This window comes from Emydura macquarii, unplaced genomic scaffold (assembly GCF_026122565.2).
Source record: "Emydura macquarii macquarii isolate MOO-44397 ecotype Brisbane River unplaced genomic scaffold, CSIRO-AGI_Emac_v2 contig_705, whole genome shotgun sequence".
NCBI classification, from domain to species: Eukaryota; Metazoa; Chordata; order Testudines; family Chelidae; genus Emydura; species Emydura macquarii.
In genome coordinates, this window is record NW_027130842.1 from 6,812,527 (window position 1) to 6,839,523 (window position 26,997).

Sequence of the window (26,997 nt, forward strand, 5' to 3'; positions counted from 1 at the left end):
CCTGTCTGTGTACAAAGTTTGGATTTCCGTATCTACCTCTCATCCATAACCATATCTCCCAAACCTCCTTCATCCTACACAATGAGGCTTCCTAGCATCTTACAATCTCCCTCTCTCTTAATGTCTAAAGAGAGAGTTTAAGCTATTTTGTACCTCAAATTTGTTACAAAATAACTTACTATGGCCCTGATTCAGCAAAGCATTTAACGTTGACCTTATGGGACTTATGCACATGTTTAAGGTGAAGCACCCTTTTAGTTATTTATTTTCTTAAACCACTCACTATTTTTTCTTTGCAGAAAAAAATATTTTTAATATTATTTCTGCAAAGAAATACTATAATTTTAGTGTCTCTTTTCCCTGTGATTAGCTAATTTCTCTTATTCTTTCTTTTCATTAAGGGCCTATTTCTGCTCTCATTGATTCTGTTTACACACATTGCCTTCACTGATGTTAGTTCAGGTTTACACGGGTTTAAATGAAAGGAGGAGCAGGCCCAGAATCTATTCATTTCCCTATCCCAGAGGCTGTCAAACTGTGGTCTCCAGACCGCTAGTGGAGGTCAGCAGAGCAGTTGCTGGCTGTCTATAGAGAACTGGCTGATCACATGGAGCTGGCTTCTCCACTTTTGTTCCAGCTGCTCAAACACCTTTAAAAGGTTTTTCTACAGTTCTTTTTCCATGTAAGCCCTTGCTCTAGCTGCATCAGGGATGCTCTGTAAATGTGAATGGTAGGGGACGTGGGCATTGCAGCTGTGAAAGGCGAGGGGGATGGTGAATCAAGTAGACCACCTCTGTATTGAAACATGGTCCACATGGTAAAAAAGTTTGAGAACATCTGACCCTAGTTCCTCTTCCTTCCTCTTCTCTGATCTTTCCAAGACCTGAAATGACTGACCAAACCAGCCCTCCATTCCAACTCACTGACTGGTGTTCACAGGGACTTTGCTTTGCACTCAAGAGCTGATCAGTGTAAAAAGAGGTATCACTTCTGCTTTTCTGCCAAGCAGCAGATCTGTGGTTTTTAAGGAGGGAAAAGAGCTGGTGAGCACTGATAGAAAGCAGGTCTTGTATTGCTTGGTACCAGCCACTTAGTATCATGAGACGGGGTACTCTTCACATGGAAGAGTGGTAGTCACACTGGGAAGGTAGCACTCAAAAGCCCTTATCGCTGTAATTGAAAAGTTATAGCCCATAGGAACCTGGTATTTGTTGAGCTTGGCATTCAGTGCAGACATTATCAGAGGTCAAAAGTTAACTTGCTTCTCAGCCTGCTTATTTTTATCTCTCTTGGGGCTAGAGGCTTCCTGTTAGTTGACACAACAATCACGTTGTTTCCTATGGCTGGCCAGAGGACTCACATCTTGTTTTGACCAGGCAGCCACATCACCAGCCATTTTTTTCATAATGCAATGGAAAACGTGGTCTTCGTTTCTGTGAAAGAACAAAGCTAGGTATCAAGCAGCCACCCAATTAGATATCCCATTGAACATCTCGCCTGTCATTTTATAGCAATAAACATTAAAGTGAGCGAGAGAAAAAAAGAAAAAATATTGGTGAATTTGTTTGTACATATTCTACCCTATCCCTCTCCTTTTTTTTTTTTTTTTTTTTGTTCAGAATTTCAAAATGGGAAGAATTTTGATCAGCTCTGATAATACTAATAGCACCTTCCATCTGATGAGCTCAAAGCCTTTACAAACATTCACTAAATTAATCTCCCAACATCGTTGTGAGGTCCCCTAAGTGAGAACTCAGGGAGATGGGCAGCTAATGGGATCACACTGTAAATGACATGCCCAAGATCACACAGGATGTCATTGGGAGAACTGGAAATAGTACCCGGTTCTGCTAGTTCTGACTTGTGCCTTAATGGTTATATCCTCCTAATTTATTTTTTTTTATTTTAATGGTTTATTTCAAATTCTAAAAATATCCCTAGTGCAGAGCACTGGGCAGATGCATGCAGAATCTTTCTAAAAACTTCAAGTAACTATGAAACGGGATGATCTCGCTGACTTATATAAGGAGTTAGTGGCTTCGAGGCCAGCCAACTCTGTTCCATGACATGGGCCCTTTAAGGAATAGGGGTTTGAGGGAGCAGCAGACAGGCGGAGAAAGGGGGACAGGTGGTAATCAGGGAGCTACCTCCTGAATAGGATGAAAACCAGCTGTTAGCTGACTCTGGGAAAGAGGGATGGTAGACAGCTTGGAGAAGAGAATGCCTGCTTACCTTCAAGCACAGCCCAAAAAGAAGGTTTATGGGGCTCTGAACCAAAGGGGAGAGAGAAGAGAGTGTCTATGAAGCTGGAACCTGGCTATTTCCTGTGCCAGGAAAGCTGCTTTAACCATATCATAGCCCCAGGACAAGGGCTGTGGAATTCCTTTAGCTGGGGGAAAGGATTTGGAAAGGATATTTATATTTATAAATACTTAATAAATTGGATTTCAGGAAAGGGGAATATTATGTTAAATAATTTAGTCTGGGAACAAGTTATTGTGGAAATGCAAGAGGGAACTAAGGGTGGTATGCCTACAATGCCATGAGCGGGCATACTCCAGGGATGCTAGGAGCTAATGTCCAAAAATCAGATGCACTCAAATCACCCACCAAAATGAGGTGCTTCCATTGCTGCCACCCATCTATTCATCCTCCTCACTTTCTAAAAGAGAGAGAGCGAGCCTGACAAAGCAGACAGCCCATGCAGTATGAACAGAAAGTCAACTAATTCAGGCTGTAGTGAACCAACTGGGGAAGTGAATTTTATAGCCAAGGACCTCTCATTGAAAATGCCCTGCCTGCAAACTTCCTCATAGAATCATAGAAGATTAGAGTTGGAAGGGACCTCAGGAGGTCATCTAGTCCAACCCCCTGCTCAAAGCAGGACTAACCTCAGCTAATCGTGACAGCACATAGTGAACCTTGGGACTGTTAGGTCAAGCACCTCACCTGATCTCAGCTGCTACTCTTCTGTTTATATGGGTTGAGAATTGGTCTCTGAGACAACTAAGATACAGTCCATTTAAGGCTTTATAGTTTAAAACCAGCCCCTTTAATTTAACCCAGAAACAAACTGGATGCCAGTTTAGGTGTAATGTAATGTGCTGTAGTGTGTAATGTAGTGTAATTTGAGAGAAAAAACCCTCCACAGCTGTTAGACATTGTATAATGACTGTTCATCTGTTTGAAGTTTGCACTGAGACACCAAAAAACGACACAAGAGATTTCTGTTCTCAGTGTTTGCACAGTCTCAGGCAATATAGGCTTTCCATAAGTTCAGAGATTTGTTCTGTACTCTTTTCTTTTATCATTTAAATTTTTAGCATAAACAAATGTATCATGTAGTCATGTGGATTTTAAGGTTGGAACGGTGGGTGTCAAAAATTGTGTTTGAAAAATCTTGACAAAGAAATTGAGAACAGTTTTCTAACTTTGATAAACGTGTTGGAAACTTATTCTCCTTTATACTAAGGCTCCTTTACACTGTTTTGGCTGGCAAAGGGTCCATGAAGCGCGTGTCAATGTAATTCAAGCTCTGACAAACTATCGGAGATTGTCTGGGGTTATGAGAAGTAATGAGGTATGGTCTAAACTACATATTCAATAATACTAGATGTGAGCTGCGATTCTGAAAGACAAGTTCATCCTGGCAGGAATGTATTGTTCCAGAGCAGGTCAGTGATTGGGCAGGCAATACCTTTATTAACCAGTGTTATTCAGTGGGGGATGGGAATCAGAAGATCTAAGTGCTATTCTGTGCCACTTGCTCACCTGTATGATTTTGGGCATGTCAGTGAATCTTTCTGTGTTTCAGTTTCCACGGCTGAGGGTCATGCTTGCCAATCTTTGCAAAGAGCATAGAGATCTATAGCTGAAAATAATTTGGGAGCTTAAATTCCATTGCCTTTCAATAAGGCATTTGGAGCCTAAGTCTGAATCATTTTTGAAAACAGGACTTAGGCTCCTAAGTCACTTAGATGCTTTTGAAATGACATCTCATTGTTTTTCAGGGACTATTAGATCTTGTGAAGAACACCCAGTTACCTTGCACATGCCAATGACCTACGTCATTTTTGAAAAAGAGACTTAGGAATCTAAGTCAGTTAGGTGTGTTTGAAAAATGTCCCCATGATATTTGATATCGCAGTGTTCTGACGCTGCAGCCCATTGAGCACAGACATACATTCTGGAAATGTCCAAGGGATATTTTGTTCAGAATGTTTGATTCTCCTTTAGTTGTGTGTGTGTGTTTGTTTTTTGTTTTGACTTTGGAATTTGTGAGTCCATTTAATGCTCATGAAAGTAAAGGACTCACTCAGTGCTGATTTTGAGCCAGGGGGATTGTAAGCAGGCAAAACACAAGGTTTTTCCCATTCACTCTGTCAGTGTACTTGAGCCCTAAGCCTCAAGAAAGCTTACAATTCCACTCTGTAGCTCTTCTGCACAGAGCCTGCTAACTGATGGATTTTTGGTAATTTTGGGATGTGAACAAATGGGATCTAGGACGTGACTGCAAAATTCATTTTCCTTTGCCAACAAAGTTGAAATTTCAGCCCAAGTCTTCAGAAGTGAAAGTCACTGTTTCCCGTCAGTTTTGAACCTTGGCACACACATCTAGTTCTTAACCTGAAAGAAAGATGCTATCTGACTTGCTGTTTATGAAAAACTGCAACGTTCTGAAGCATTCTTTTCATTCAACGATTTTTTGCAGCTATAAATAAACCTGATTGGACTTCAAGTACAGTAAACAACTTTTCCATTTTTTTTTTTTCATTCTTTCATCTGGAGTCACAGATGAGGTGCAGCATAGGAGTACAACCAGTAATGCTAATAGTTTTGTTGTGAATATGAACCATAGTCCCTAGATTGACATGTACAAGTTTTAAACAAAATAAAATGCTACTGATCCTACCTTTGTTTCCCTCCCCCTCCCCCCCATGGATGAAACTTGATGGGGAATTTAGGATTGTCCCCTCATAATGCTGAGGGTATGAGTACACTATGGAGCCTGTGTTGGTATAGCTTGTAGACTAAGCGTACACTGACGGAAGGAGTTTTCCTGCCGGTGTAGGAACACCACCTCCCCAAACAACATTAGCCCTGCTGAAAGAACCAATCCTCTGTCAGCATAGCTATGTCTACACGGGGATTTTGGTGGCATAGCTATGTCGTCCGGGAGTGTGTTTTCTTCACACCCCGAACAGACACATCTATGCTAGTGTAAGTTTTAAGTATAGACCAAGTCTGAGCATTGGAATTCTATCCTTTTTTATCTATCGCACTGTTCCTGCATTATGTAATTATGGAGGAATGTCTGGCTAAAATGTAGAGAAATTGCTGTTCTCAATTTTTACTGCCTTTTAGCTTCCTCAGTAACTTCAGTGAAAAAAATGATCATTTCTGATTATCTGGAGTTTTTGCATATATACAGTTCTTGGTCTGAACAGGTTTGTTTGAGGTCTGAGTCCCATATGTTCTTTTCTTTATTAATCTTGAGTTATGTTTTTTAAAAATGTACTGCAATTTTGAGTACACAACTTCACAACAAGGGCTTGATTTTCTGAGATAGTGAGCAGCCACAACTCCACATGACATCAGTGGGAATTGCAGGTACTGTAAGATCAGTACCTTTGTGTGTCAAGTTGGAAAGCCAAAATTATATAGCCACTTTTAAAAATTTAACTACACCTTACAGTATTTACATTTCACTTTAGAAAAAATTGTTTTCATTACTTCCGCCCTTTTAGGCATATGATTCCTATCACTGCCTTCAACTTTAGGTCTCATGAGTCTGGTAAATTCATACCCTGATATTTGACAATCCTAAACACTAATCAGCTCTTCATAGCATTAATCAGCAGCTTCCTCACTTACTACAGTTAGAAAGAGAAAAGACCACCTAGTAAATGCAATACTGGCAAGGCTGAAAAATAAGATGAGCTGTCCAGCTTTATATAGAACTGCATTATCAAATGACCTTCCAGACATTTCTATCAAACCAAAACCCCTAGCAGTTCTCAGCTCCACCCACATACCCCTCTTTTCAGCATCTAACGATAGAGGATTCTACTCCATAGCCCACTTCTCTCTCCAGTCCTCTGAGAGCTAATAAAATAGGATTATTTGGGACCAAGATGGAGATTGAGTTCCAAAGCTGAGGGGCCCTCTATCCATTCTTCTTCCTTTCTAGACACAGTACTGTAACTTTCTTATTGCTGAATAAACATTAATAGAGACCACAGTAATAATACCTGGCTCTTATATAGCACTTTTCATCATAGATCTCAAAGCACTTTCCAAACGAAGTATCATTATTTCCATTTTACAGCTGGGAAAACTGAGGCACAGAGAGGTGAAGTGAGTTGCCCAAGGTCACCCAGCAGGTCAGTGGCAGAGCCAGGAATAGAACCCAGGTCACCTGAGTCCATGTCCTGAGTTCATAGAATTGTAGGACTGGACCTTGAGAGATCTTCTATTCCAGTCCCCTGCACTCAAGGCAGGACTAAGTATTATCTAGACCAGCGGTTCCCAAGGAGGCTACTACAGGGGGTCCGTGGTGAAAAAAAACCAACATCCTCACCAAGGAAATAAAACTAATAGCATGTGGTGGTCCCCAAAATGTTTAGAGGTTGAAAAGAGGTCCGCACACTCATGAAGGTTGGGAACCACTGATCTAAACCATCCCTGACAGGTGTCTGTCTAATCTGCTCTTAAAAATCTCCAATGATGGAGATTCCACAACCTTCCAAGGCAATTTATTCCAGTGCTTACCTACCCTGACAGTTAGAACATTTTTCCTGATGTCCATCCTAAACCAGCCTTGTTGCAATTTCAGCCCATTGCTTCTTGTCTGATCAGTAGGCCACACTGTCTCCTTTGACCCTCATCTCTTCCCTTCTAACTTTTTAGAATAATTAAAGTTTTCATTCACAGGTTTAAGAGCCTAATGTTTTTCCATATATAGAAAAGTTGTCTAAATATATTCAGGGAAAGACTTCGGTGTGACTCAGATTTTCCCCCAGTTTATACACTCCTTTAATAGAAAATAAAATAAAAAGCACCTGTCCTTCACTGTAGGTGTTCACTGACACATTTTAAAAATACCTCTATGCAATTAGACTACTCCATAAACCCACCTTTGCCCAACCATTATCATCAGTCACAATCCAGCAGCTAAAAACATAACTCTGATATTTAGGATCTCCCCCGAGAGCTAATAAAGTAGGATTATTTGGGACCAGGCTGGGGATTGAGTTCCAAAGCTGAGGGGCCCTCAAGGAGACTAACCTGCCAGCTGCCTGCATTCTCTTGTACAAATGGGGCTCCAGATCACGTGCACTTGCTGGCTGCGACTGTGGCAATATGGCATGGGGAGAGAACTGGATTTTTCATTTCAGTAGGCCATTTAGAGAGAGACAAAATTTAAAAACTCAGAGTAGAAGGGTGAGAAAAACCTGATAAAATGGGTTTGTCTTTTTGGTCCTGGAAAAAAAATGAAAACACAAATAAAAAACCACTCCCAGATTTTTCATAGCCCTACCCTCTAGTGAGTGCTCCAGTGCTCCAGGCAGGTGTTAGTTGTCACACCTACTGCAGGGCAAGACAGCTGAGTCCAAACAGAATATACTCTCCCCATACCCTTTTCCTAAATCTAGAATTACACTCTGGCTCTGGAAGGTGAGCAGTAACAAGGGCAGGTTACACCAGTGGCGCAGCAAGACTGTGTCTAGGGACTAGACCTGCAGGGGTGTGACTGTGAATGTCAAGTTGATTACAGGGTATGAAAATAGCCTGCAGGTGTTTCCTCACTTCTTTTGCCCAACCTCTAACCAGAATCACACAGATTGCAGCAATGGTTCTTTGTGATATCTGAACCAATTCAACCTTCCCCATTCACAATCAAACCATACAGCTCTGGGTGGCCTCTTTAGAAGAACCAATCCAGGCTGGCAATAGGAGGTTGCACTGTCACATGGAGACTATTTTTTGCCAGGAAACTTACTATATTTTGAGTGGTTACTTGAGACTTGAATGGCTTACAAGCCTTAGGCAAGCTCTCTGCATAGGAATGAATTTCACCCAACGAACATAGCTTTCAGTCCATAAGGCACTTGGGAACAAGAAAATCAAAGATGACAGACTTGATCACTTTCATGTTTTTTCACCGCTTAGAACAGCTGTGATGGATAATTGTTAGTGTTGGAGGATTTGAAAGAAACATGCATCCAGACATCCCAGTTATAGTATAGCAGGGGATAGCGTGTCAGGCTGCATAAGGAATAAAATGAGAGAAATGCATGGGGAAAAATGGTGAAGAGCTGTGTATTTTATATTGGTAAGGGATTGGTTAATTGTGTATTGGCTAATAATATGTTCTGTTATTTGACAAGTCAAGCAGTTCTGTAAGGTAAGGTAAGGTAAAGCTGTTTTTGTGAGTGACGCCCTTACGATACTACTAATTGTTACAGCAAAAAATGTAGACTGGAGCCCTGCAGCAGGACTGAGATCCCTCAGGACCTGCTGCCATAATAGCGGGAGTGGATAAGATGTACTTAGTTGCAGGAGGGATTGGGTGGGCAAAAAAAACCAGACTACGAGGGGTAGAAAGAGATTTGATGTCTATTATAACAGAAGTTAAAGTATTTTTTACATGGTTTAAGCAAGGTTTTATTTTTTTAGTGGTAAAAATTGAGTCTGAATTCCATTTATACATATAATATATTAACTGATCGTTTTTGGTTTTTTTAGTAGCATGGGGGAATCCTGTCTCATTTGCGGGATCTAAGGTTTTTACAGGTGGGAGCGGGATAAAAATGCAAGGAACAATGCAGAAACAGGTGGGAGTGGGTCTTGCATGGCAGGACGGAAGCGAGATTAAAAAAATAATCCCGTGCGGGCTGTAATGTAGACCATGAACATTGTTCTGTTTTCCCCGATCTGAATTTGAGCAAAGTGTTATTGAATGAAATGGAGGGTGTGGTACAGCTGTCCTACTACTTGAAACTGTGTTGAGAAGGCAAACTGTACACAGAAAGATTAACTTTCATTACCCTCAAAGAACATCAGTTGTATTGATGCTGGAGATATGTCTTCATTGGGCCAACTGGCCAAACATCGGCAGCAAAACTAATTTGCATAGAAGAAATCTCCCTATTCATCTATTATTAAATCATTTTTGTATTTTCTGTGTCTGAATGCACTGGTGTTTTGATGCCAGGGTGATGCCTAATCAAGATCCAAGAATATTGCAGGTGCGCTTGATATTGGTAGAAGGTTTGGGTTTTTACAGCACTTGTGCAAAAAATTAACATCACACAGTTTGTAAATAAACAAATTACAATGAACATCATTCTTCACAAAATATGCACAGCCTCTGATAAGTATTTGTGTAGGATAAATAAATAATTTCCGCAGTTAGAATGATTGTTCTTTTGTTCTGTGACAGACCATGAAATTTGATATTTTCACCGTGACCAATCCATTACATTTTCATCTTAAGCCATGATTTGTCTTAGCTACAGGTGGACAGGGACATTTTTGAAGTCCTAAGACGTTTCATTAAATGGCTGTAGCTTTAGCTGAACACTGAGCCCAATCTACTTATTTTTCAGTGACTCTTGACATGGGGGGGTTCACCTCCATGGACAATACGTCTAGGGTTTGTTACCGAGAACTTTAATGCTGCCATCTGATATCTTTTAAATGCTACAGTTCAACCATTTGTATTTTTGTTGGTGAAGAAAACAGGCCTTTCCCTTTCTCCTCTGCCCATATATCTCTAGGACAGGAATGGCCAGCGCTGAACAATATACAGCCAAGCTGTTGTTTAGTAAGAATGTTGAGGGCCATAACCAAAGTAAGAGGGCATGTGTCATGAGGGAAGTTGGGTTGAGTGTGCAGGAGGTTTCATATTGGGGCCACTTTTCATGGATGTGTGTAAAAAAAAAAAACAACAGCTGGATTGGGGTTTCTTCCTTCACAACTCCATCTAAATTCAGTGCAGCCCATTTCATGCTCATGCACTGCCCACCATCTGATTAAATGATGAACTTGGCTCCCAGATCTGTGAGTGGGCTGAATGATGCATCCCCAGTGACCTGTTGCATCCTCTGGTGCCTACTGGAATCTGGGATGCACTGAATCATGTTGTTGCAGGCACGCCAAAAGGCACAACGGTGCAGTGGAGACACACCACGCTGGGGCCCTACATACATGCCACTGAGCCTCAAACCAATCTTTGCAGGTACAGCGCGGAGTAAGAGACTAAGGGTCACGTTGAGATGCTCTTCCCAAAATTTAAGTTCTCCCACAAATTAACCATCCCTGTATTTCCCATACGTATGTTCTTTATGTAGTTTTGGCTATCATCTAAGGGACCCTTACAGGTTTGTAAGTGGTAGCTAGCCTCATAGGGGACATTCACAGGCTACACCAGTGCCACGTCACTAAGTACCTATTCATTTTCATAAGGTGCATGGACAGCTCATGTACTACATTAAAAACATGTATCCTGTCTTTTGGCTAGGGACAATAGTGACTGCATCATTTTTGTTCTCTCTGTCCTGAATACCAGCCCCTCTTGCAGTATGATTTATGCAAAGCATTAAAGTCATAACAAGCAACAAGACAGAGGAGCCCAGTACGAAACCTAATCTTCTGTGTGTTTTGGTTTTTTAGGTGAGGGAACAAACACTATGACACTTTTCAGCACGTTTATTAAACACATCTATTCAGTGGGACACGGTCAAGTAATTTAGCTCATGTGACAACTTAAAGTTGTTCTAAACTGGTGAGAAATGATTTCTGAATTCTAGCTGTCTTTACTGGAAAAAATAGCCCAAAACATTTAATTGCCAAGAAATTATATATGTGCTACAATTTATTTCATTGGTAATAATTCCAGATTGGTTGTGCATTTCTGTTCCTGTTAATGAATTAAATGTGTCTGAAGATTGCTGGATGATTTCTTGGAGTTTTATTAATTTATTACATATTTTAGTAGAGGAAAGTGTTGGTTTTAGTACAGGAGTGCTAAGAATATTCTTAGTCTGAAAATGTGAAATACTAGTTTAGTACACCACTAAATCTGGCTCTGTTTACATTGATGTAAAGAAGGGGACAGTGTTTTTCTTGTCTTATGCATTATATTGCTAGCCATGGTTTTCCTCTTCCTATGAACTTTATCAGTGCCTTATAAAAAGAAGGAAAATATGCATTAAAGAATATATATTAAATTTAAATTAACTCCACCAATTTCAGCATAGTTCATGCATGATAGTCTAAGAAGAATCAAGGTTGAGCACCTTTGGAAGGCTGAGTCTTCTGAGAAAAGATCAAACGCTTGCTTCTGGGAAAAATGTGTATCTCCTGAATACTGCCAGTCTTGATGCATGGAACTGGAAGAATGAAGAAGAGCTATAAAATCTTAATGGTGAAGCTTGAAAGAGTGTGTGTATGAGAGAGAGACTGATCAATAACATGGACACCATGAGGGTTGTGAAGAAGGCAAAGTGGTCATAGGCTGGTCATGAGTTAAACAGAGGCAAAAGCTGGCCTGTATTTCTCTTGGAAGTAAGAGTAATATGTGGTAACAGAACAACAGCCAGCAGCAAAAGAGATAGGTCTTGCAATGCTTTCTAGTTAATGTAGCTATGTGACCAGGGTTTCCCCCAGCTGGACTAGGATGTTTAGTAATAACCTGGTGTTCCCAAGTCACACAGTGGAGTGAATGTGGTTGTGAGATTGTAGGATAAAGGTTGCATTGAAAAGATCAGCCCCCTTTCACAGCAAGTCTCCAAGCATAGAGATTTGTAACTAGAAAAGCAAGTGTCTTGGTCATTTACAGCAGTATGCACCTTTTATTTCCCCTGTTGCACTGATCATTGTTTTGATGTGATTTCCCTCCTTCCTCCACCCCACCCCCACTATTACTGGTGGGAGGGTATTTAAATAACAGATCTAACAAGTCCATACAAATGTTGTGCTACAGAAATACTGGAAGTTTATCGACTAACAATATACATGGAGAAGCCTGGGTTGAAATAAATAACTGAAACATCTCATGTTAAAAGAAAAAGATCCATTACCGTTTAATATTTAAGATGGATTCAGTCCATTCATATTTCTCATCACTGTAATAAACAAAGTCACCAACTCTTGCAATGTTACAATATTTAGTGTTTTTCTTAGAGATCCAACTTCTGGAATCACAAGAATCTCATCTTTCATTTCTTTTAAAAAGCATACATTTCTAGCCCACATGGTTGCAGAGAAAAGCTTTAAAATGTGAAGCAAGTGGCACCATAAAAAGTTCAAAAAGTGGAAGGCAGAGAAAAAGAACCCAATATTTTTTTTTTTTTTTTTTTTTTTTAAAGTCATACTTTTAAGACAATCTCACGATTTTGGGGCCTGACCATGATTCTTGAATGCTCAGGTTAACATAACAATGTAATGCACAGGAAAAGAGACTGCTCTGGATGCCTGGCCCCATCACATGTCATGGGTTACAGTTTAACATTTATATCCCTGTCAGATGGCCACCACACCTAATCCCAGCCTACTGTTACAACCTCTTACTTTACACCTAGTGAAAGTACCTTACAGCTTAACCCCTTGTTAGCTTTTCCGTTCATGCTCAGTCAGGTATTGCTGCTTACCTTCCGTTGCAGATGTGGAAAGTGAGACATGGCTAGATGCAATGACTTAGCCAAAGCCACTGAGCTGGAATAAATGAATAAAGCTCAGGAATTTTTGTCCTCCTTCCTCTCAACTACCTTCCCCCATTCTGTCCACCAGGGCTAATAATTTGGTATTTTAAACATCTCTCTCTCCATGCCTCTCCAACCCATAGAGCAGTGGAAGCCTGTACAGCCATGCAAGAAAGACTTGGTAAAAGCCAGCCTCAGAAAGCCACAAATGAGAAGAATGAATAGAGGAGGTCCTCTGTGAGATGAATTCATCATGGTGGATGAATGAGGCCTGGGGAGAGCCGGTAAATTAAACTCTTGCTCTGGACAGGCCCTGTGTTAATTTTCAGATGGGAGTGCTACCTAAGACTCTTTCTGCCTGTAGTCCAGCAGATAACTTAATTAGGCAGCAGCCTTCACTGGAAGGGAGATCTGCTGCTCTTTAGAATAATTGGTAACCTATTTCTTCACCCTAAGGGGGTGTTTCAAGGATATAAAACCAGCAACAGGGAATGTGGCAAGCTTTAGGGGTCTCTTCCTCTCTGCAGACAGTGACGACAGAGGTGTCTGACAGCACAGGGTAGGGTTTTTTTAGCCTTTTCTGTCTCCTGTGAGGATTGATACAGCTGGGCATAGAATTCTCATCACGGCTGTCCCAACTGCATTCCCCCCACCTTCCTCTTTATATAGTATGCCCCACATTTGGGGGAACAGAATGAAAGAGAGAAAATTAAGTTAGCAGTTTCTAAAAACATAAATAAATGCCAGACAAACTTAGTTCAATATTGTACAAAAATAACGGCATGTGTAGAACATTTTTTATAGCATTTTATAGCATTTTTTAGGCAGTTTCTTGCAAGCACTAGAGGTCAGCGAAGGGAAAATCTGCAGATCTAGATAGGTTTATTTTGTTTGACTCTGTTTATTTCTTTTTAATCCAATCTATGCTTCCACACTTATTTAAAGTTATGTGAAGGGCATTCAGAGTTCGGTACACCTTAATGCAATGCGTACAACTTCCCTGTCTAGCAAGCAGAGAAGGGGGAAGGGTTGTTTGGAGGAGAGAAGAGGTCGGGACATTTGGTTAATTTGCTGCAGGCATAGAAGACAGGTAGCAGCAGAGCCACTGTAATTCTCCCTGATGAAGACTTCCGCTAAGCCACTTTCAAGCTGATGTCATGGTACGAAAGTAAGTGAAGAAATGGACAGCTCTAGCTCAGAATGCCTCTTGCTAGCAGGATTTTGGTATGGTTTCTCTGACCAGTACTGACAATAACTCCTTTTCACCTGAGAATATGACCTTGATCCTGCAAACAATTCAGTAGGCTTACTTGTGTGTAATGTATGTAAGAGGTTGCAGGATCAATGCCCATGTTAGATCCTTTTTATGAAGTCATGGTATATACTAGTATCTACTGAAGTACAGTTCTCATGAAAAGTGAGCCTATTTGTTTAAAAAAAACCCAAACAAATAAACAACAAGGTAGAATTCTGCTAGCAACAACTGTGTAAACATAGTTGTGGATTGAAAAGTTCTGCTTCCAGTTGGAACTGGTCTGGACCTTAATATGTACAGTCACTAGTCATCTGAGTCTGCCAAAATTATCCCTCCATGATAGGGACCGGGATATAGAAAAACTGGATTTTATTTCTCTCTCTGCTATGGACCCTCTCAGACCATAGGAGACTCACTCAATTGCTCACTTAGTCTGTGTTCCGAAATTACGTTCTCCAGTTGGTTAAAAGCTCTTCTTCAAGATACTTCCCTATAGCAATGATACTGTGCACATATGTGAAGATCTGGAAACACTTCACAAAGTGGATCACAGTATTGTCCGCTGTTTTACAGATGAAGAAACTGGTGGACGGTGACACTTCAAAGGATTTGTCCAAGATCACACAGTAAGCCAATGGCAAAATGAGGAGTAGCCCATATGTCTCCTGACCCACAGTCCAGTGCTCTAACCACTAGGCTATTCAGACAGCACCTTGTTAGGGAAGTACTATACATGTTGCAGTACTTGTTGGATGAAAAATAGGAACTTCAGAGATATGGGCCAGAGAATGAGAATGGTTCAGATATTGGATCTGGTCACAGGAAGTGACTTAACTTTCTTTTGATATCATTCTGGGGTAGTTTTCCCATGTGTTAGCATTGTAACATTGTGCTTGGCAAAAAAATTAAAAAAAAATTTTTAAATGCAGTACTATCTTAAATCAGATTATATTGCAATCATTTGAACTGTGTACAGGGGACCAACAGATGTTTATATTTTGAAATCTGAACCCTGTCAAACGTTAATCCATATTGGGTCTTTATATATAATATGTATCTGGTCTATTCATAAAACTATATGTGCTTGTAAAAGTATTTCTTGGAGGGTAAGGCCCTTCTCTAAAGCCAGTTTGTAGGGTATGGACGTCACAGCTACTAATGTAATTAGAAGCTCTCATCTGGACTTGTAACAAGAACCAGTTCTTATGTTAAGTTTGTTTTTCTGTTCCTTACTGCTTCCCCAGGAAGCAGCATTCTGCTAGCGGGTCTGACACAGATGGGAAAAGGAAACTGCACAGTTGTTGCTATAACCACTGAAGAGCAAATTTAGATTTGTTTAAGGGTCTTTATTGAGTGAGTCATGTATCATTGTATCATTTGTACAGGCTTCTCTCCTTCCAGACACAGTATTTATCTATTTTTGACAAAATTAGAGAATAAATCATGAAACTTCACAGATTTAGTCAAAAAAAATCATACAACCCGTTAAATGCTAAAGAAAGTATTTAACATGTGCTTTTTAAAACTGATACAAGAAACATGAATTTTTCTTTTTATTTTTTCCCTGTTTTATAAACCTCCCTTTTAAGTACAAAGATATCTTAAAAGTTACTATTACAAATAAAACAAAATAAAAATTTCTTGCAGGTTTTTTGGTTTTACAACAAGTAAAGGAGAAAAGAAAGTGGAATATTGGCTATTGGCTATTGGTCTCAGCCTGATTAGAGATGGTAGTGATGGAGCTGATTAGGCAGTGAAATGTTTGGATTGTGAACTTCAGTACCTGTAGGTTTGTGTTTTGGGGGTTTTCTTCCCCCTCAGCTATACTGAATACAAAGAGTATAGGACAAATTCTGGCTATTGATATACATAAGGTTCCAAAGGATTAGATTTATTTGGGGGGGGGGGAGGTGAAATCATTAATTTTAAAAAACATATTTGTGTTTATTTGCAAAATTCCAAATTTGAACTAGTGATGTTGGTCAAAAAACAGTAAAAAAAAATTCCCAAAACATACTTGAAAAATTTCCCTTTTATATTTTGAAGTTTGACCAGCTGAATACAAGAGTAATTGAAAGTGGAGTGTGGCTCCAAATGTCTGACGTTAATTGTAACTGAGTGGATTGTATATGTGTACCACTTTACTGTCCTACTTAAGTATTATCTGTTATCTATTGATTGAGTGCAGATGACACTATAGTTATAAGTATAAGGGAAAATCGGTCACTGCCCAAAAGAGCTTGTCAGTAAGAATCTACCAACAAGAATGTGGTGGATTGAAACTGGGTTAAAATGACAAGATATCACTTAAATTATAAGGGGTTTCCTGGTCCTGTTTCTAGGTGAGAGGGCTCTGGGAGAAGTCTTGTGATCTGAGCCCTCTTGGGTAACTGAAAAGAGCCAGAATGGGGCAATGTGTGTTGTGTTGTGCATCGCTGCCTTAGGTAGGCAGACTGGTGGTTGGATGGGTGGCCTAGCTAGATTGACCTAGCTATATTGCTCAGGGCTGTGAAAAATTCTGCACCACGTGCAGTGTAACTAGGCTGATCTAACCCCTTTCCATCGATGTGGAAGCATCTACAGTACAAGAGCACATCTGCAGTGCAGTTGCTGTAGTGTTAACATACTCATAGGGTTCTGTGTTCTGAGACATAAAATAGTGTCACGCTGCAACCTCCCAGAAAACATATTTATGTTTTTCTTCCATTTCTCTGTATGTGTGCCATGAGAATAACAAAGAGTTTAGATACAAATAACTGTGTGATTAGGAGAGGGAACCAGCATGTAGTGATGCAGAAATACATTAATAAAATAAGTCTTTCTGCAGGTGGTGGACTAACACCGACAGGTTATGCTGAAGAAGATTGTGGACCAACTCAAGTGTTAGATTACAAACTGATCTACAATATACATTTTAATAGTAGTACAGCTAATAGAGATTCTCCTTAGCCCCAGAGATGTCATTGGAACCAGAAGGCCTTGAGTTTTAGTCCTGCTGTCTACTACAATACCCATGTGGCCACACCGGGGCTTACCTGGCCAATAACTTTGAAGTCTTGTTTGGCCATGGAATTGTTACTACATGTCTGCAATACTGCGAACCCCAATCAAAAATCATGAGTCTCACCCCCAAAATCATGAAATATTAAGGTATAAAGTTTGTGGCTTTTCTTTCCTTTTACCTTCTGCTTTTTGAACCTTCAGGAATCACTTTTTCCAGCCTTTCTCCACAACCATGAGGGCTACAAACATTTGTTTTTTAAATGAAAGCTGAGATTCTCACATAATAGCATGGCCTCAGGAGCTGCAGCTTTAATAACAACACCTAATATCCTGAAACTCACAATAAAATGTTCAGAGTTGGCAGCACTGCAGTTTAGTTTTATTTTACCATCCTGGTCTGGGGCAGTAATTTCTGACTTTAAAAATAAATCCTTGACTTAATAACCAGTTTTAATTGAATATAGTTCTTTCCAGAGCAAGGAACTATTCACTGAAGGATGGTGTGCAACTTTTGATGCTCTTTTACCTGGAGTAAATAGCACTGTTGCAGTTTGTCTACAGTAGAGGTTTGCAGCAGTCTAGCTAGCAGTAGAGGGTACATCTACACGGCAGCTGGAGGTGTAATTTCCAACTTGGGTAGACATACAACTGCTAGCTTTGATCAAGCCAGTGCACTAAAATATATATGGGGGCTATGTCTCAGGCTTGGTCTACACTGCAAAATTAGGTCAGCGTAAGCCACCTTGCATTGACCTAGTTGTGCATATGTCTGCACTTAAATTTGTCTCCCACCGATGTAAGCTCTCCATTGTGCCGACATAGCAACACCTCCTCCCTGAGTGGCATTGAGCCACGGTCGACGTATGGAGGTCAACGCAGCGCGAATGTAGACACTGTGTTACCTATGTCAATCCTAACAGTCCTCCAGCAGCTGTCTCACAATTCTGAGCACTCTGGTTGCAGTTGTGAATTCCCCTGCCCAGGGGTCACAGAGACCAGAAGACTCCCTTCCCCCTTTAAAACTCTGTGAATTTTTTAAATGCCTTTTCCTGATTATCCATCTTGGCAAGCACACTTAACAGCTCTCTATTAGTGTGGGCAACTGCCCAGCTGACCATGCCGGCTACACACACCGGACGTGCTCCGGCCTGGAGTAGACAGGAGATACTGGCTCTCCTGGCCTGTGGAGAGAAGAGGCTATCTATGCAAGCACAGCTAGCGACATGAAACATGACCCCCGCAGTCCCAGTCACCACTGCGCCACTTGTTTCTACCCCACCCTGAATTGCCAAAACTTCCCAAAAGACAGCACGCTTGAAGGTGGCGAGCTGCACACTGAGATACCCGCCCATGGTGCCCTGCGCCGTGCATCAACACAAGCTTTCCTGCTGAGAACATGCAGCTCTGAAGCAAGGAGCCAAGTGTGCACACGCACTAGCCATATATTACCTGTGGCAGCTTTATGCCATCGTAACTCGCATCAGCAGAAGTCTGTAGTGTAGACATGCCATCAGATGGGATTGTACCCAAGGGACGAGCCTGTCCCACTGCCAGTGCTGCTGCAGGTACATTGCTAGTTTTAGCATTCTAGGTTGATCAAACCTAGCACCATCATGTCTACTTGAGCTAGAAATTACACCTTCCACCCCCTGCGTATGACATAATCTTTAGTTAAAAGAAAACTTTCTATCTTACTTTACTGTGGCCTCCGGCTGCCCAGGTCACTAACCCTTGTACACTGAAATATCTTAATTCAAGAGAGCAGTACTTTGGAAAGGATCCAATATAATTAAACAATGCTACCCGTTTGTCCTTTCTACAGTAACAAAATGGATTGTTACATTACATTACCTTTAGCTTAGAAACTGTTTGTTCCCCGTGGTGCTGTTTGCAGGGTCCTGTGTGGGTAATGCAGGATTTTGTACGTGGTGAAGGGGCTGTATAGAATAACACATTGCAGTCTTTTGCGGCAACTCATGTGGTGCCATTCATTCCTTGAGTTTGCCTCCCATTTGGGATGGAATGAAATGAAATGAAATGAAATGAAATGAAGACTGAGCGCAGTTTTGAAATGCAGAATGTGTGTGTTGGGCAATACGTTCAAGAATGGGAGGGAAATTTGAGAAATTATAAACATTTTCCAAGCTACAAAAGAAATGACTGAGCCTTCCTCAGTCCTTTTCATTTTAAAAATGTCACCAACCACTCCCTAGAGTGCTGGAAAGAAGCAGTCAGTTGTTGATAAGCTGTTTTGTAAATGTGCTTTTCAAAAATAATTGTTACCTTTTTTATTTCAAAACATGCTTTTATACAATGCATGTTTTATATGAGGGACAAATTAGTCGTCAGCTGTGTTCAGCTCATGTAGTTTCATGTATAGAATGCATTTATCGTGAGTTTTCATTAGTTACCTGAAGATAATTTTGGAAAAGATATTTTCCTGATATGTGTTCGGGGGAATTAAATTGTAGTTGATTATCTGAAGGTCTCTGGTCAGTCAACGCTGTATGAAATGTGGTATTGGATGGGCTTCAAAGAATAACATAATAAAGGTAGCACTTAGAAGCAGCTTGAAAAGAAGCAGTTCGTTGTAAAAGTAATACGGTGCAAAATTCCACTTGTTATTGTTAGCACGGGGCTATAGTTTTATTTCTGCTTCCATGAGCGGAGGGTCAAAATCATCCAGGAGGCACAGGCTCCATGGTTTGTTGTCGTCCCCCCTCCCCAAAAGACTCCTCTGCAGGGTTTCAGCGACACTGGTTTTGCGGGAAAGGGGTGGGATGGAGTGCAGTCAGAGAGTGGCTGATCTCCACAGTCTGCTTCCCTGATGAGCCTGCACATTTCCAAGTCAGAAATTGGATCAGGATTTAAGGAGTCGATGAATGACACCAGGATTCCTGGAGGAGCCATGCTGCCTGCTGGAGGGAAAGCCTGACAAAACTGTTGTGCAGAGACACAGGAGCCCCATAGGGTCCTCTTGCTTCTGAGGGCTGGCTAACCTTTCTGTTCCATATGTGGGAATGTGGGCAAATTGCTGACAGAAAGATACTATGGAAACTCATGGTTTGCTAGTCTTTTTTTGGGACTATCCTATGCAGGGTACAAATCTGGCCCTGACTCCATTTTATTTTATTTAATTTTCTAAATCTTTTCCTCTTTTGTGCTGATAATGAGCTGTTAATGAGCTGCCGGACTGTTTACATAAAAGACCAGGATGAGGCTAAAAAGATCAGGACATGCAAAACAATAGCATACCGGAATTTTTGAAGTATTCCTCTGGGCTTCTCTGAGCCATGGCTCACTTTCCCAGGGACATTGGAAACCAAAGTTTGCTCTGTCACATAATGTTCCTTCTTTTGAAAACCATTTGGTAGTGGTTTAAAAAAGAAAACTTCACAAAACTTAAATAAAGCCAAAGTTGCATTTGTTAGGTCTGAATGTTATGGATGAGGAACTATTCTTAACTTCTAGAACAGCAGCAAATGGCTAAAAATTCCATTGCCTTTCAGCAATATTCTGCCTTTTTGTGCCTACCTTTTATTATTACATCTTTACTAAGGTATTTTTAAACACATCACTAAATATTCAGCTAAGAATCAGCTACATAATGTTGTTCTTTCAGCAATATTAAGCAATTCCTTTCAGCAATTCCTTTCAACAATATTCCGCCTTTTTGTGTCTACCTTTTATTATTACATCTTTACTAAGGTATTTTTAAACACAACTAAATATTCAGCTAAGAATCAGCTACATAATATTATTCTCACACCTTTTCTGTGCCCACAATCAAGTTCTATTAGCCTACAACTAACTAGCCCATACACTAAAGCAAAGAAGAAAAAAAATCTCTAGCGGGAAGTACGTTCAAATGCACTCCCTCCGATTATGCAAAAACTTTGAAACTATGCCCTGTGGAGATGGAGATTGTCTACTGATTACCTGTTCCCCGAATCCCAAGATCAAAGGCCCAAACTGTATAAAGGAGGGACTCACATATTCAAGCTGTTATGAGCTTGTAACCACAGAAAAAAGCCCTTGGTGGGGTTTGAAAGACGGGTTACCTGCCAGAGCCCTTGTATGAGTTGGGGTGATCTCAGATAAGCTTATCAGCATGTGTGTAGGGTTTTTTTTTTATTGTTCTCAATATGTTTTTTTCTGTAATGCTTTCACCTGAAAAAAAATATGCTGTGCTGTAGAAAGGGCTGTTGTGGTAATTTACAGCTGCGGACAATTACACTGTGTATGGCCTCTGAGGAGAAAGTAAAGTAGGCCTCTTTAGGCAATCTGCCTTGCTGGGGAACTCACAGTGTAGGCAAGAAACTATGCAGCTTGAAAAATCCCAGTCAGGAGGAAGAGATGCAGGTGATAACTGAGGGCCTAAGGTAGGTGCCTTTGCTAGTAGCCCTGAACCATGACACCTTGCAAATATGCACAGAGTGTTAACTGATAGTCTTGTTCTACACAGACAGCCTGAACTCATTGCTCTGGGAGGTATGAGATGCCCCAGTTTATTGGAATAGGGTGCCCGGGTGCCCAAAATGCCAACTGTAGCCATCTGCCAGAACCTCCAGCTTCCCCTGACAACTTCTGTAATGAAGTTACCCATTTTCAGTGCAAGATTCTGCAGCTCACAGAAATAAATAAATATAACATAAAATAACACAGTGAATATTTTTATCTTGCTTGACGATGCCACAAAATGTGCAGCCTGTTACACCCTCATGCTGCAGAATTCAAGCATTTAGAAGTCATGAGTCAGGCCCTAAAATGACGATTGGCTTGAAATTTTTAAAATAACACTTTTGGGTGCTTTTGAACTTGTAGGGTTTCTGTTTTCAAGATTATTTAATAACCATAAGGACTTGAAACTTGCTTCATTTTTTAAATGAAATTTGGGATTTTGATGTATTCACATGATTTCAGGGTTTAGAGCTTTAAGAAAAACATCAAAAATCATGACATTTTCAATAAAATCATGAGATTGGCAACAGTAGTTTGGCCAAAGTAGGTTTGAAATGATTATTGAAGTCTGTTAAGAAGATTCTTATTTTCTATGTAAAAATAAGTAAAACTTACTATCATTTAGAACTTATTTGAATACACTTGGAGGAGGACTGAAATGATTCCCAAAAGATAATTAGTGAGATACGGTGACTTCTAGGTTGTCAGGTTTGATCTGGCTCAGGTGGGTAATGACCAAAAGTTACTATCTGATGGCAGTCCAGGGGCCTATATTGGAATGAGTGGGGTAGTCTCTGACTGAATGAACGTGGTGACTCTCCACAAGAGGTGGGCTCCCAGCATAAGAGTGAAATACATTAGGGGGTTTATTATTGGAAGAAGATGAGCTGTTTATGTTATGTTACTTTGGTGGGTAGCTTCCTTCATTCTCCCAGGATTGCCAATCTAGCATAAAGCTAATAGAAGCAATAAATTAACTTTAAAATGTTAAAGAAAAGTACATTAGATTTTATTTCAGCTTAAAGCCTGCAAAGATATATTAAATAAAAAGGGAGTGTTTATATTCTTATTATTACTCGGTGTTAATACCTGAATGAAAGAGAGTGTCAGAAAAGTGCATACAGTAAAGAAAATCACATGTGTTTGTAGGAATGTAAATAATCTTAAAAATCAAACTGTTGAACAGGTAGCTACAGAAGAAGCAGAGATGTAGGGAGCAGAGGAGGTGGAATCTGAAATACACACTGGTTGAAGGCTGTAGGAAGATCAAGAGACATAGATTAGGAAAATATTGTCTATTTACCATATTTTAATAGGACACTTGCAAAATTGTAATGGAAATTTATCATCCCACTCACCCAACCTATCTGCCTATCCTTACCTTGATGATAGTAGAAAAACTGATGGTATTTTACTCGCATGTCAAAAATAGCGCTTGCCCCAGGAATACAGGGACTTTTCCAGGCTGGTTTATAGGAATAGAAGGTGGCAAGATGGTTAGTCCTGTAGCCTTTCATCTTGTTTTAAGACCCAAGTAACACTTTGAAGATCTTCATCTATTCTCCAAACAAGAAAGTGGATTAAGATCTCCAAATTCCTTGTCATTTGTGCTCCACATCATAAAACCACCCCGCTAGTTGGCAGGATGGGCAGCCTGAAATGGAAGAACAGAAGGTGGTGGAGGACAGGATCAAGATGCGCTGACAGCCATGTGGAGGAAGCTTGTGCAGTTGCTGTGTTGCAATATATTCTAGCCAGTGTTGGTTGTGTTTGTTGTTAGTCCTTGTTTTTCATAACCACCTGCTCCATAGAAAAATTAAAAACCTAACCCAGGTCATATTCACGTACTCCTCAAATTGGCATAAAGTAGAGCTATAATTCCACCTGGAGCTTTGCTCTCAGGGTTCATGATGTCACCAGAATCCCTTGATGGAATTATTATTGCTTTATTATGAACGCATAAAAGCACATTAAACTTATTATAATCCTTTAAAATAGAACTGAATCCCTTCACAAGCTGCATTTCTATCTGTGCCCCCTCAAGTTCAGAATCAAAGAAGCAGCTGGGTTGAAGAATGTTTCATCCTGTATGCAATTTCCCCCTCTTTCCTTAAGGAAGAGCTAGATACAGTGAATACAACAGCTGTTTGCCATGCAGCAAGGGATGATGAGAGCCATGAAACATGATGCTGAATAAAAGCCATCTGCAATTTGTTGGCTTCGATTTCCTCATAACAAGTGAGCGCTTTGGTTTTTCCCATGATCCTGAGTCTACATTTGGAGAAAAACACAATAAATTCTTTAACTGTACGGCTTTAGAACATGTGTTTGGTATTGACAAATTGGGATTTAGATCAAGAAGAGTTGTGATTAATAATTGATAAAGTTCTTGTGAGCATGTTCAAACTTTATTATTATTACTGTTTACCCAAGGTAGGATCTAGCAATGAATACAGGCATTTTCAAGGGTGTTACAGAAGTAAAGTAAATTAAACATTGTCTTTTTTTTAATGTGTGCAGAGCTAATAGTCTGCATGACAATTTGCGATAACAAAGCTCAGAAATTTACCAGTGAGATTTAAAACTGCCCTTGATCTCTTCATTGGGTTTATGTGGCTAGCTGGGGCACAATAGGAAACCTTTTGCATCAGGTTTGACTTGTGCATATTTGAATAACTGCAGCAAAATGCAACTTCCTGTACTACGTGGCTTTGAACGTAGATGCCAAAACAGGGGGGATATAAGAAATGTTGCTTTTAAAAATGCAGCACAGTAATTTCCAGACAATTCTGTAACAGGGATTTTAACAGCATGACTGATATCACATTGATTTGAGGTTTTTGTATGTAAATATTTCATTGATTGCATCTATTGACTTAAAGCTCCAATCACAGCATGTGGAGGGGTCAGACTGGGAAAAAGACTCCCACGCTCCACCCACAAAATAAACTCCACCTTTGTGAGTCACCACTATGCAATGGGATTCAGTTATGCTTCAAAGTATTATAATAATGCAATAATATAGCCCCCTCATATATAACTTTATCATGAGATTTTGGTGACCAGGGGTTGAATTTGGGAAGAGGGAGGAACTTCTTTCTGATCTGGAGATTGAAATTGTTAACAATTTTAACATTTTAAATGATCATTGCTGGCTCTGATTTAACACCTCCCTGAGATGTATGGGGCAGCTAACCCCTGTCAGAGCCATTATTTGAGGATCGCCACACACTCACATAGAGAGTATGTCTGCACTGCAGAGCTAATTAAAGTCATCAGTACCTTGGTTAGCGTAGCCTGGGTATGAGTGTTCATGCAGCAAAGCCACACTTGTGTTACTGGGTCCTCACTGATGCTGCACTCAACCAGTTGTATCACTAGGACTTCTAGGGTCACATCCCATGGTTCTTAGTGCTGCAGTAAGCAGAACCACTCTATGATTCTTTCGGAGTAAATTGTGGGAGAACTTGTCTGTAGAGCCCTGTGTGGATACAAAAATTTGGATCCTCATCTGATACGCAAAGATGGTAAACAATACAACTGCATCTGCCTCCAACGCAGATATCCACAGAAATAAAGTGGATATCTATGGATTTGTGGGGTTGCACTTGAGAGAGAATTCTGGAAAAGCACTGGAGGACTATCACCACACGAGTGATTTAGGCCTGGTCTACACTAGAGAGTTTTATCGACAAAACAGTGGTGGTGTACACACTACAGTGACCCTTTTGTCGACAAAAATGCCCTATTTTGTCAACAAAATAAAACCACCTTGATGAGAGGAGCTTTTGTTGGCAGGGCTAGGGCGATTCAGTGTCAGGGTAGACAGTGGTGCAGGGGAAATTGACTACAAAGTCAGGCTGTCGCTGGGACCAGAGGGGACAGGGCGGTAGGCAGCTGCTGCCCACTGCCAGCGGGGACACGGGCAGTTGCCGCCGGGCTCTTGGCTGTGCGCTGGGACCGGCCGGGGCCCGGGCAGCTGCAGCTCCTCTCCCAGCTGGGAGCGGGGACCAGGTGGGAGGTGAGCCGCTGCTGCCCAGCTTCCCAGCTGCGTACGGAGACTTGGCTACTGCGGGACCGGGGGGGGAGGGCACAGGGAGCCCAGGAGCCTGTGGGCTCCCGGCAGAGAGTTGAGAGATGGGTCTCTCAGTCCCCCCCACTGCCCCTTAGGTTGGTGGAAGTGCTCCTGGTTAGGGTGCACTCCACCGACCCAAGGAGAGTAGTGTGCACATCAACCACCACTGTAATTATAGCAGTGGCTGAAAGTTGACATATTTTATGTCGACTTATTTTTCTAATATAGACAAGGCTTTAGCCTGTGTCCTCACTGCAAATTGGGTGAGTTACCAGTCCAAGTAAAAGCAGCACCTAAATTCTAGCCTACGGCCCTGGGACAGGCCAGCTAGCCCCAGTTGAAAATACTACTACATTCGGGTGAGAGGGTTTTTTGTGTAGCTGGGGCAACATCTGATTCAGAGCCCGGGTTAACACTGCAGTGAATGCTTACCCACGAATCTCTGCGTCAGTTATACTCACTTCATATTTTGTGGCTTTCTTTGCAACCATAGGAGCTAGAAACTTACACTTTCATTTTTAAATGAAAGCTGAGATTCCAGGGAACAAAATAGCAACTTCAGAGATGGCTGGCATGCTATGCTACTCTATACCAGCTCAACCCAAGCCTTATCCCAGGTGCATTATTCTGCAGAGGAAGAGGCATCAAACATCACATGCTGAGCTGCTACTGGTCTCTTTCCTCTTCCCTCTTCCAGCCCTGCTACCGTAACCAGCAGTCATCTTATATTCCCTTCTTTCATGGGAAGGATGACTATATGTGAGCTTTTATTGTCTCTCTTGCTCCTTCTAGAAGAAGATTTTTCTGATGCTCATTCTTTCCATATTTTTCCCCGCCTCACTTGTTTTGTGTGTGGTGAATTCTCTTGCTTTTATAGCATTAAGAAACAGGCAGGAGACAACATATTTAAGGACAGATTTTTCAAATAGCTCAGTACCCATTTATACGTGTGTGCTTATAAATGACAAAATAAGTGGCTAGATTTTCGAAAGACCTTAGCCCATTGATACAGAACTCTTTTGAAAGTGTGGCCCAAAGTGTCAGACCAGGAGCTGCTGGGAGCTGCACACCATGGAAAATTTAGACCTGATAGACTTATAGATTCCAAGACCAGAAACAACCATTGTGAGAATCCAATCAGACTTTCTGTATAACACAGACTGTAGAATTTTCCCCAAACTAATTCCTAGAGTATATCTTTTAGAAAAATATCCAATCTTGATTTGAATATTGCCAGCGATTGAGAATTCACCACAACCTTGGCAAGTAGTTCCAAAGGTTACATACCCTCTTCATTAAAAATTTATTCCTGAATTTGTCTAGCTTCAGTTTTGAGCCATTGGATTGTGCTGTGCCTTTCCCTGCTAGATTGAAGAGCCAATTATTAAATATTTGTTCCCCGTGTAGATGCTTGACATGGTAACTGAGTTACTTCTTAACCTTCTCTTTATTAAACTAAACAGATTGAGCTGTCTAAGCCTATCACTAAGTGTAAG

General features: G+C 40.8%; 1 protein-coding gene across 4 annotated transcripts in view; it reads left to right on the forward strand.

The window, feature by feature from the left end:
• PHACTR2 (phosphatase and actin regulator 2) overlaps positions 1 to 26,997 on the forward strand; it is a 146,627-nt gene that overhangs the window by 47,321 nt on the left and 72,309 nt on the right. Inside the window, exon 1 of one of the 4 annotated variants that reach the window (XM_067542358.1) lies at positions 21,264 to 21,347. The exons of the other annotated variants lie outside the window; for them this stretch is intronic. The gene's annotated coding sequence lies outside the window, so the exon portion shown is untranslated. Of the gene's footprint in view, positions 1 to 21,263; positions 21,348 to 26,997 lie in introns of those variants that run through there. 4 annotated transcript variants of the gene reach the window in all.